We start from the raw sequence: 10,445 nt of genomic DNA on the forward strand, positions 1-10,445 counted from the left end.
AACCACACAAAAGCCATGCGTCGGGAACCTACCCCGTCCCAAAAGCAAAACGAATCAGAGCTCTACACAAATATGACGCCTGCCTAACTCTACCAACCCATAACTGCTCACACATCCGAGTCCTCGGCGAACTGAAGACGGCAAGTTGAAGCTCAGCTCCATGCGTTGTAGAACTTCTTTCGTCAGATGTTCACACTCGTCAGTCCGGTCCTCCATGACCCTTCCCCGGTACGTCGCTCGATGACCCACAACATCGATCACCCAAGCGGTGGGCATCCCGATCCACAAGCTCATACCTGATCCCCCCGAGGGAGAGACCATCGAACACCAGTCGGCCATCGACATCTGGCAGCAGGCCGACCGCCCAAACACAAACATACAAACAAAGCCAAGGCGCTAGGGTCAACTCACAGCAATAAGTAGATATACACTCAACATGTGATATGGGGTATAGATATATGTTGATATATATACATATAAACAATCCTAGCATGTTATGGCTCTAACATTGCTTCAATAAACAAACAGCACACAATCTCAGTCAGCATGAATGTATGCGTGAAATGCACAATATGTATCCGGATTTGTGACGCGTTCCCGTTCGCCACAAGTGAAGCATTTTCACTATGGATGGACCATTCCCGTTATCCATCCTGGATGAAATCCATCCTGGATGAACCATTCCCGTTATTCATCCTTGGTGAACCATTCCCGTTATTCACCGAATGATGAACCATTCCCGTTATTCATCATTAATGCAAGGTGAACCATTCCCGTTATTCACCATGATATGCACAGGTGAACCATTCCCGTTATTCACCCGATTGAATGCAACGTGGTTAGCCAAACAACGAATCGTCCTTACCACGAAAGTGTTTAGCTCACAACCCAATCTCAACAAACCCATGAGTTAGTGTCGGTCAATACAACACAACTCGGAGTAAGTGTCGGTCAATACAACACAACTCCATCCACAGAATACACAAGGGTCTAGTGTCGGTCAATACAACACAGCCCAAACAACAAGAGCACTAGGTGTCGGTCAATACAACACGGCTCCACAACAATCCCCAAGAGTACTAGAGTACTCGGTGACTTTCAATCATCACCATAGCTCACCTTAGTGGCTTCCCCCAATTCCGATAACTCTCCAAACCCACAACAAAGTCGACTTTTCCCCGTCTTTCGTAAATATTTTCCCCTTCAGTTCTCCTATGCTTAAACGTTAATAAAAATTGTTTTCAATTCGAATTAGTCAAGTTATGAGTTTATTTCTCAAAGTCTAAGTTTCCCAAGTCTTTAGTTTTTCAAAGCTCTATCATTCTAAGTTTTCAAAGATCAACCACCCAAAATACATTTCCCGGGGAAAGTCTAAGAATTCCAACATATGGCTAAGTCTCAAACCCCACATTTGGACTTGCCTAGGGTTGTTCATCCAACCCGAAATATCAAAGATCACCAGATCAATGAATCTCCACTCCGAAATTGCGTCAAAACGCTCAATCCAACAAAAGCACAACATCACAAGTATGGAAAAGCATCATAACATCAACTCATCATCAAAAACAACATCAGATAAAACATAAGTCGAATTTATCGACGCCTATCATGCAGTCATAGCTAATATATAGTAAGTTGCCCTAACCTCGAGCTGATCCAGCTTCGCAAATCAAATCTCCTTCACAGGAATGCCTTGAAACTTCCAAAGTTCCTTCAACTGAACCTCGGAAAAACAAAGCAGAATCCACACAAAATCGATTAGTTCGATCGCAATACAATACATAAACGATAGACAAAGCATCAAAGCTTCAGAATACGACAAACGGGTACGAAAGGACAAGTTTTCGAAAACGAAAAACTCCCCTCCCCTTTAGGAAAAACCCACGGCCATAAGGAGAAAAGGGCTTCGGCTCTTTTTCTTCGATCAAATCAGTTTACAAGGTAGTTTTAGGGTAAAACTAAGGCAAAGAAACTGTCAGAACAATTTTCGGACAATCGGGCCGAAATACGACTACGCAGGGGCATTTTGGTCCAAAATAAAGGCTCAAAACTTCAAAGTTATCAGTTCTGAAAACAAATTTGACAGCAACGATCCTCATGATATCCGTGACAACAAATCCTAAAGGCACGAAGTCAGATTAAGTCTTTTCGACAAATAAAGTTTCGAAATGTGAGACAAAAGAGTTTTGAGTCAATTTTCAGATCCTGGACAACTGAATCGCAATCAGAGTTTACTGACAGAGGTTTAGACTCAGGGGAACATAAGGAACATAACCCAAGCGAGAAATCAGAGAAATCAGACAATTTTAGAAAAAGCTCAAAACTAGAGCACAGAAACGACTTCAGAAACTCCAGCAGAAACAGAAATCAGAGGCAGATTCATGATATTACCTCGATACCTAGAAGTAGGGACGAACTGCACGAAGATTGGTCAAGTTTTCGCGGAAATCCCCTCCCCCTTGCTCCCACGAAATCAGCCACAAATGGAAAGAAAATGAGAGGATTTGCTTTTTCGCGCTATTTTATAGGCGGTGAAATCGCGGGAAATGAAAATTTCCGATTCCGATTTTTTGCAGCACGATCACCGAGAAATTCTAAGAGAGATTCTGGCGTCGGAATTCCAGAACTCAAAACAAATATTAGGATTTGGGAAAAACGATATCGAAAAACTCAAAAGCGGTGTCGGTTAATCTGCCCGAAAAACTACTTTTGCTGTGATGCTCAAACGACAAAACTTCCACTGAAGAAAGATTGGAACGTCGAAACAAGTCTGGAAACGCGGACGGAATCTTCGTTAGAAGTCCCGAATAGAAAAAGGTCTTCATCCTTCGCTCAAACTGGGTTTCGAAGCAAAGAATTAGAGTCGTCGAGCTTCCGGAAAGTGAAACCTATGTGCGTACAGTCCAGAGTTCCGAAATGAACGCTGGTCGATGGAAAAATAAAGAAATCTTTAAATTTTCCGAGAGTTCGAAAGCTCACCCAAAACGTTGCTTTAAGAGCGAAATAGCTTTATTCTGGACACGCTCGCATAAGGCAGGTGTGCAGACGACTCGCACTAACTCCGAAACAACTACGCAACATTCCTCAAGCAATTCCTGAACTTTCTCTTCATTAATCTTTCTCAAATGTCAAACTCCTGTCACGCTTACACTGATTCTACGTGTGAGTCGGAAACTTAACTTGTTCTGAAAATCAGGTCTTACAATACTCCCTCCAAAAAGAAGTTTCGTCTCGAAACTCAGAGTTCTGCAAAAAGTTCGGAATACAGTTCCTTGATCTTATCTTCCAATTCCCATGTAGTAGTGCCTGTTCATTGTTCCTCAAATCTTTACTTAGCAATCTGCCTTCCCCTTAATGTTTCACTCTTCTATCCCCACTGCTAACTATCGGCGTCTCAAAAGACAAAACATCATTCAACTCATGTCGTTGACTCGATTACTTGCGTCGGACCTCTGCTTGAAATGATACCGGTTGGCATTCCGTGCAGTCGCACAACCTTAGCCACTTACTTCTTTACTTTCGGTCGTCCGGAATTCTTCTTAAACTCAGTGCCTCTTGTCATCTCAAAGTAGATACTCAACTTGTCCTCGTGATCTTCATCTACAGTCCATCACTTGTTCGTTCGATAACTCTTAGACGAAACATTGCGTTGGAATCTATAGTCCATTAACGTCACATCCAACTTCGTAACTATCATCATCGCACAATGAAATCAATCTCCTACTTAGTCACCATTCGAATTAAAAATCGACTTATGTCCTTATTTCTTGTCCTTCACTAATCTTATCCCCTTCAACATCAAGTTACCAACAACTTATAAGATAATCCTCTTCTTAATATCTAACAATCCATTATTATCGTCTTCTTCCTTAGAACTTCCCTCACTCAAACCTATTTACACTTACTGAAATCCCTAACACTTCGCATAAATCGAGACTTATCCTCTAGTAGATTACATCATAACTATACCTCAAGGGACTTAACTAGCCATCTTATCATCCGATCCTTCAACATTCTGAGATTTAACTCTATCGTAACCGCTAACACCACTAAATCTCGTATGTGTACATGAATCTCAGCTCACTAGGTCAACCTTAGCCCTAGGATTCTCATTCAACCTTAGTAAAATTCACTTGTTAACCGTAATATGCATCATCAAAATCCATAACAAAGTTTCATCCACTCTTAAGCTCTAAGAAACTTGTCCAAACATAACAACTTCAAGTATTCATCTTAACACCAACACCCTCCTTTTGGGACTCAACCACCATCTCGTCAATCAACTTCTTAATCTCCCAATCAAATTCTGACAAACTTTGAGTCCTTCACACCTTAGACAGACATTCATAGATTTAAAACCTAAACCTTCTCCAAGTTTGGTCCTCTAATGTCCTTTAATCCTTCAATACTTCTTAAATGAATATCCGTTTCTTAAAAACTATAACTCCTTCACTTACCCAAACTACCTGACCAGTGTCGTCATGCTTTCACATCCACAACTTATTATGCTAACATCATTCAAATCATATCACATGGCTCATTATGTCTGCAACCTCATGATCAACATCAATCGATCACCAACTTATAACCAACCTTATCACCCTACACAACCCAAGATTCATTTACTTCAAGATCACTCTTATATTATACCTCAATGGTCTTAACCCGAAACCCATCTCCAGGTCTTCATTCTTCTAAGATTCAACTCCTATTGTCACAGCTATAACTGTAAGATCTCTTACTCGTATGCGATTCTCGACTCTCAAGATTCAATCTTAACCCTAAGATTTCAATCCAACTTAGTAAATCTCACTTAGTAATCTCAGCATATTTCCTTGGAATCCATATCACCAACCTCAAGTATTCAACTTATGCTAAAACTTTCTTTCTCCAACTTAATCATTAATTCAACACTTTTCAAGCGAAAATTCATCTCTTAAGACTATAATGTCTCCACATATTAATCCAACGCTTAGCAAAACTTATTCCTCGAACTCGACTATAACAATCTAGTTCAGAGTTAATTCTTCTCAATCTCGCTACCATCAAACAATCATCTATAACCGGATATTAAATCCAACCTATCTAATCTCTAATAATCCCACGTCAGAAATCACATAACCTATGACTTCATAACTTCCGAGAAAATACTTAAAGATTTTCCAACATCAATTCTATTGGCTTAGTCTACCTCTACTTGGAGTAATCACACGAACTAACCAATCAATGTCTATACGAAAATCATCAACTTCCAAAGGTTCAAATCTTAATCTTGTACAATCAAATGCTTAACACGAACTTTCCTCCCAAATCCGACTAATCCTCAATCAATTCAAATTCATCTTACCCGTCCTTCTATCAAAGTCCATAACCAGCTGTGATTCCGAATATCACCCCCTCAATATTAGGTTGATCAGGCCTAATACATCGAAGGTGGAAATTTAGAAAAACCCACTGGAACAGACAATGAGATCCTAACATCCAGTAACCACAATTATCCTGATATCAAGTTCCTAACGATTCCGCTACGGAACCACACACCCTCAATCCATGTAAAAGATTAATCCTTCCTCGTCAATTGAGTCAAAGGTCCAACAATCTTGGCAAATCCCTCAATGAAGCGTCTATAATATCCAGCTAAATCCACAGAACTTCTGATCTCTGTCACCATCTTCGGTTGCTCCCAAGCCAAAACAGTCTCCACTTTCGCCGGATCCACAGCTATGCCCTCCTTCGAGATAGCATGGCCTAAGAAATTGACTTCCTCCAGCCAGAATTCACACTTGGAAGGGTTCTCATACAGCTTTTTCTCTCTCAACAATTGTAAAACTTGGCGCAAATGTCCTTCATGTTTATTCGCGTCCTTCGAATAGATCAATATGTCCTCAATAAACACCACCACACGCCGATCTAAGAACTCCTGAAAGATGCGGTTCATGTAATCCATGAAAACAGCAGGTACATTCGTCACTCCAAACGGCATCACTAGGTACTCGTAGTGTCCTTAACGTGTCCTGAAAGCAGTCTTCGGTATATCCTCAATCTTCACTCTGATCCGACGATAGCCTGACCTCAAATCTATCTTGGAAAATACGGTAGCCCCTCGTAGTTGGTCCATCAAATCATCTATCCTCGGCAACGGGTATCTGTTCTTGATCGTCGCCTTGTTCAATTGTCGATAATCCACCCACGATCTCGACCTTCCGTCCTTCTTCTTGACTAACAACACTGGCGCTCCCCACGGTGAAACACTCGGTCGAATGAATCCCTTTTGCCGAAAGATCCTCTAACGACTCCGCTTCAAAACTAAACGCCCTAAAATCCTACGATTCGTACCCATAAGGAATTTCCCTGAGATCCTAGCTTCCTTATCAACGCCTCGGTAAAACAACTCCCTAGCTCCGCGTGCTATTCTAGATCTCGTGTAACCTCTATAGTTAAATCACGAGCAACTTCGAATAAGGTCCTACTAGGGATAATAATCATAGGATCATAGTCTAAGTAGTAAATACAAGTTAGGCGCGTCACACTCGCTTGAATATAAAAGAGTAAGTTATTCTAGAATACGAGAACAGTTAAAATATTACCATCGTTCCCACGTTCTTCCTCGTTCGACTCCTCAACTCTTGCTCCTCCCTTGATATGAATCCTTTCCTCTGTAGCAAGTTGTTTTCCTTTCCCAACATTCCCTGATGATTCGCCCCTGAGTGCCTTGCAATCTTGGGAGAAATGTCCCGGTTGGTTGCAATTGAAGCATAGACTTTCTTTGGTCTTGCAGTTCACAGCTAGATGCCCCTCTCGGTTACACTTGAAGCATCTCCGTCCAATCACTGAGCATTTGTTAGCAAAATGCCCAAACTTTCTGCAACGAGTACATGTCACTCCTTTGTCACCAACTGGCTTCCCCCCCAGTATCAGCAGTCGTCGGTTTGTACTCTCTTGAGATAAGATTTCTTCCCTCGGAACGCTGATATGGTCCCCACTTATGGTAGCTCTTCCTTCCGTTGTAGCCTTGGGAACCTGACCTCATTGGTCCCCCAGCTCCAGTTCGGTTCATTCCTCTTTGTTGATACATTGCTGTCGCCATCAGTCGTTGATGATGCTCACGTGTAGCCTCCGCCATCCGGTTAAGATCCACCATCCTATATCCCATCGAACGTCCGATTAGTACTAACCATACGGTAGCACTAGACAAACCACTCAATCCGATTGAGTAGTAACGCAAGCAATTAGAGCGAAAATCGCTCTGCAGACAATCAATTTTCACTCTTTGCAGAGTCACACAACCTAGCACAAAAGACCTATTCCCCAAAGACTCCCAAAAGACTCGACTAAGCTCTGATACCACAATGTAACACCCCGATTTCCAGGTGTCACTTTAGTAACCAAAAATAGACTTTACGCTGAAAACAGGTTTTTTTTTCGTTTGATACCTTTTAAATCAAGCAATAGAAAATAAAGACAAAACCCAACCAACACACAAATATTTACACATGTACAGCCTCAGCTGCACTCCCATGTCACGCGCACTCGCAGTGACTCCAAAGTAGTGTGCCCGTAGGCAAATAGTTACAGATCCAGAAGTGTGAGTGAAAAGGTTATAATTACAATCCACTGGGAGAAAGTCGGCCTCAAAATGGCCTAAGCAAAGACCCCTATAGTCCGACTGACTCACTGTGATCCCTCAATAAGAGAACCACACAAAAGCCATGCGTCGGGAACCTACCCCGTCCCAAAAGCAAAACGAATCAGAGCTCTACACAAATATGACGCCTGCCTAACTCTACCAACCCATAACTGCTCACACATCCGAGTCCTCGGCGAACTGAAGACGGCAAGTTGAAGCTCAGCTCCATGCGTTGTAGAACTTCTTTCGTCAGATGTTCACACTCGTCAGTCCGGTCCTCCATGACCCTTCCCCGGTACGTCGCTCGATGACCCACAACATCGATCACCCAAGCGGTGGGGGCATCCCGATCCACAAGCTCATACCTGATCCCCCCCGAGGGAGAGACCATCGAACACCAGTCGGCCATCGACATCTGGCAGCAGGCCGACCGCCCAAACACAAACATACAAACAAAGCCAAGGCGCTAGGGTCAACTCACAGCAATAAGTAGATATACACTCAACATGTGATATGGGGTATAGATATATGTTGATATATATACATATAAACAATCCTAGCATGTTATGGCTCTAACATTGCTTCAATAAACAAACAGCACACAATCTCAGTCAGCATGAATGTATGCGTGAAATGCACAATATGTATCCGGATTTGTGACGCGTTCCCGTTCGCCACAAGTGAAGCATTTTCACTATGGATGGACCATTCCCGTTATCCATCCTGGATGAAATCCATCCTGGATGAACCATTCCCGTTATTCATCCTTGGTGAACCATTCCCGTTATTCACCGAATGATGAACCATTCCCGTTATTCATCATTAATGCAAGGTGAACCATTCCCGTTATTCACCATGATATGCACAGGTGAACCATTCCCGTTATTCACCCGATTGAATGCAACGTGGTTAGCCAAACAACGAATCGTCCTTACCACGAAAGTGTTTAGCTCACAACCCAATCTCAACAAACCCATGAGTTAGTGTCGGTCAATACAACACAACTCGGAGTAAGTGTCGGTCAATACAACACAACTCCATCCACAGAATACACAAGGGTCTAGTGTCGGTCAATACAACACAGCCCAAACAACAAGAGCACTAGGTGTCGGTCAATACAACACGGCTCCACAACAATCCCCAAGAGTACTAGAGTACTCGGTGACTTTCAATCATCACCATAGCTCACCTTAGTGGCTTCCCCCAATTCCGATAACTCTCCAAACCCACAACAAAGGTCGACTTTTCCCCGTATTTTGTAAATATTTTCCCCTTCAGTTCTCCTATGCTTAAACGTTAATAAAAATTGTTTCAATTCGAATTAGTCAAGTTATGAGTTTATTTCTCAAAGTCTAAGTTTCCCAAGTCTTTAGTTTTTCAAAGCTCTATCATTCTAAGTTTTCAAAGATCAACCACCCAAAATACATTTCCCGGGGAAAGTCTAAGAATTCCAACATATGGCTAAGTCTCAAACCCCACATTTGGACTTGCCTAGGGTTGTTCATCCAACCCGAAATATCAAAGATCACCAGATCAATGAATCTCCACTCCGAAATTGCGTCAAAACGCTCAATCCAACAAAAGCACAACATCACAAGTATGGAAAAGCATCATAACATCAACTCATCATCAAAAACAACATCAGATAAAACATAAGTCGAATTTATCGACGCCTATCATGCAGTCATAGCTAATATATAGTAAGTTGCCCTAACCTCGAGCTGATCCAGCTTCGCAAATCAAATCTCCTTCACAGGAATGCCTTGAAACTTCCAAAGTTCCTTCAACTGAACCTCGGAGGAAAAACAAAGCAGAATCCACACAAAATCGATTAGTTCGATCGCAATACAATACATAAACGATAGACAAAGCATCAAAGCTTCAGAATACGACAAACGGGTACGAAAGGACAAGTTTTCGAAAACGAAAAACTCCCCTCCCCTTAGGAAAAACCCACGGCCATAAGGAGAAAAGGGCTTCGGCTCTTTTTCTTCGATCAAATCAGTTTACAAGGTAGTTTTAGGGTAAAACTAAGGCAAAGAAACTGTCAGAACAATTTTCGGACAATCGGGCCGAAATACGACTACGCAGGGGCATTTTGGTCCAAAATAAAGGCTCAAAACTTCAAAGTTATCAGTTCTGAAAACAAATTTGACAGCAACGATCCTCATGATATCCGTGACAACAAATCCTAAAGGCACGAAGTCAGATTAAGTCTTTTCGACAATAAAGTTTCGAAATGTGAGACAAAAAGAGTTTTGAGTCAATTTTTCAGATCCTGGACAACTGAATCGCAATCAGAGTTTACTGACAGAGGTTTTAGACTCAGGGGAACATAAGGAACATAACCCAAGCGAGAAATCAGAGAAATCAGACAATTTTAGAAAAAGCTCAAAACTTAGAGCACAGAAACGACTTCAGAAACTCAGCAGAAACAGAAATCAGAGGCAGGATTCATGATAGTTACCTCGATACCTAGAAGTAGGGACGAACTGCACGAAGATTGGTCAAGTTTTCGCGGAAATCCCCTCCCCCCTTGCTCCCCACGAAATCAGCCACAAATGGAAAGAAAATGAGAGGATTTTGCTTTTTCGCGCTATTTATAGGCGGGTGAAATCGCGGGAAAATGAAAATTTCGCGATTCCGATTTTTGCAGCACGATCACCGAGAAATTCTAAGAGAGATTCTGGCGTCGGAATTCCAGAACTCAAAACAAATATCTAGGATTTGGGAAAAACGATATCGAAAAACTCAAAAGCGGTGTCGGTTAATCTGCCCCGAAAAACTACTTTTTGCTGTGATGCTCAAACGACAAAAC

Source organism: Lotus japonicus, chromosome 2, assembly GCF_012489685.1.
Source record: "Lotus japonicus ecotype B-129 chromosome 2, LjGifu_v1.2".
Lineage (NCBI taxonomy): Eukaryota > Viridiplantae > Streptophyta > Magnoliopsida > Fabales > Fabaceae > Lotus > Lotus japonicus.